Below are 2500 nucleotides of genomic sequence, written 5' to 3'. Positions count from 1 at the left end.
TTCATTACACACACACACACACAAAAAAACTGTGACTGGAAACACATCCCTTTTCCCCTTTCACTAGGCAGGCAGGCAGCTTCCCTTTGAAGTGGTGTGACTCCTAGTTACAGGGTTTCATACGGAAACTAAAGACCCAACCCTCAGGGAGAGAGAGGGATGGAGAGAAATAGAGACAGAGGGAGAAAGAGTGTGAGAGGGGGAGGAGAGGAGGAGGAAGAGTGAGCGAGACAGTAAAAGAGTGTGAAAGAGGGTGAGAGAAGTAGCAAGATAAAGAAGAAATCACTTGCTGTTTTTCTTTCAATTTAGAAAGGAGTGAGAGATAAAAGCCATTAAAGAAAAAAGCAGTAAAAGAGAGAGAGCAAAGGAGGGAGAGAAAAGGAGGAGGGGAGGGGGAGAGAGAGGATGGAGGGGAGAGAAAGAGAGATGTGGAAAGTGGAACCGAGCCAGAAAAAGTGAGGAAGAGAAAGAGAGGAAGGGTGTGTGTGTGAGAGAGAGACAGACAGACACAGAGAGAGAGAGAGACACACAACAGACAGACAGACAGACAGACCAACGCCATGGTTACATACACCAATTGCAGTGACAATTCCGACTGGCCACTGAACACCATATCTCTCTGCTCCTCTATAACACTCACACACACACATACAAATGAATCCTGACAGACTGTAGAAGAAGCAATATGATGAAACAGATGATGAAGACGAAGATGCAGAAAAAAAGAAGATAAAGAGAGAGAGAAAAGTAAATTGAGGGACACAAAAACAGTCTTCACTCAGGTCATCATAACCATCACCCCAGCATTATCTTCATCCTCCCTCTCCCCCACTATCATCATCATCACCACCATCATACTCATGCTCTTCATCACCACTTCCTCTGCCACACTGCCTGCCTCCTCCTCTCTCCTGCTCATCACGTGTCGTGAAAGCCCCTGACGTTCTGTTGCCTGGCAACAAGACTCTTGAGAAAGTGCTGCCGTTGCCCTGAGTGTTAAGCGCGCACTTGATGGAGCATCCCATGATAGTCATGCCGATGACCCCCAGTGGCAGACCCTTGGGTGGTTGGTGTGTGTGTTAGTGTGTGTGTGTGTGTGTATGTATGTATGTATGTATGTATGTATGTGTGTGTGTGGGGGGAGGGCAGAGGTGGGAGTAAGTCACACATGTGCAAGTCACAAGCAAGTCTCAACCTTTATATGGCTCTGATATAAAGAATCAATCAATCAAACGCTGCCGCCGACGTCACTGCCAAACTTTGACAAGCGCGACAGTGCAATGGGTTTTAGTCAGTTTATTTATTTTCATTTTATTTTTTAAAGCGCATTTAACATGCACATAGTGCAACCCAAAGCGCTCCAACAAACAAGACACATAACAAGACAAACGATGCCGGATGAAGAGGCGTAGTCGCCAGCATGCCCATGACATCAAGACATGACAAATACATTTTAAAAATAACAAATACAAAAAATGCTGGATGGAGCGGCGTAGTCGCCAGTGTACCCGTGACACCAAGACATACAAGACAGACAACAAAACAAATAAAAAGTGGGGGAAAAAAAGAAGAAAATATATTTAAAAAGGGGAAAGTTAGTCCAATTTCCAAACCAGCTGAAAAAGTCCAAGGGCAATGATGATCCGTGAAAACTGCACAGAGTGTCTTCACAACCGATATGCCAACAAAGTTCTTTAACGTTAGCAAATGATCAACCCGGTGAATTCACTGGCAGTCTGGAGATCACGTTAACGTTAGGCCTTGTAGACTGCAGTCTGGAGATCACTGGAAGCACAGTCTGAAGTAGTGGGCGATCGTGTAGATCTGCAACTCGGTGGACTTCTAACAGCGACCGTCTGTTACTCCGTGAGACTGCAGCTCCTCACCGCTAGGCTAACGTTAGTCTGCAGTTGGCATGGCAGCTCGCAGGTCAGCAACAGCTCGGCGGCCACGGCAGATCTTTCGCTGAGTAGCTAGCCTAGGTCCAGCTGTCCTGAGAGATCCCCTCGACCAGACAGTTAAGTGCACCGTTCACGGATGGATGGAAGGATGTCAGAGGCCCAGTTAGTCTGCAGTTGGCATGGCAGCTCGCAGGTCAGCAACAGCTCGGCGGCCACGGCAGATCTCCCGCAGAGTAGACCAGGTCCAGCTGTCCCGAGAGATCCCCTCGACCAGACAGTGAAGTGCAGCACCGCTCACGGATGGATGGAAGGATGTCCGATGCCCAGCTAGGGCAAAAGCTAGCCATAGCAAGCTTCCAATGGACAAACGTCAACGACGTTTCAGCTGACTTAGAAGCAGTAAAAAGGACTAAGAATAACATGAAAACTATCAAAAATAACGTACATAAATAGGGAAAACATTTAACTAGACAAACCAATACAAAAAAAAACTGTTTTAGGAGGGTTTAGGACCGTCAATGCTATATCCTATTATACATAAGCCTAACATGTGAAATAAGCTAGTTTTCTATGCTGATTGCTGGCAGTTAGCTAGGCCT

General features: G+C 46.5%; 1 protein-coding gene across 2 annotated transcripts in view; it reads right to left on the bottom strand.

Annotated features, from left to right (window-relative positions):
* The window catches only part of cdk17 (cyclin-dependent kinase 17), a 65008-nt gene that overhangs the window by 23453 nt on the left and 39055 nt on the right, over positions 1 to 2500 (bottom strand). The window lies entirely within an intron of this gene.

This window comes from Alosa sapidissima, chromosome 22 (genome assembly GCF_018492685.1).
Source record: "Alosa sapidissima isolate fAloSap1 chromosome 22, fAloSap1.pri, whole genome shotgun sequence".
In the NCBI taxonomy this organism is placed as follows: Eukaryota; Metazoa; Chordata; class Actinopteri; order Clupeiformes; family Clupeidae; genus Alosa; species Alosa sapidissima.
This window is presented reverse-complemented; position numbering and strand designations above follow the sequence as displayed.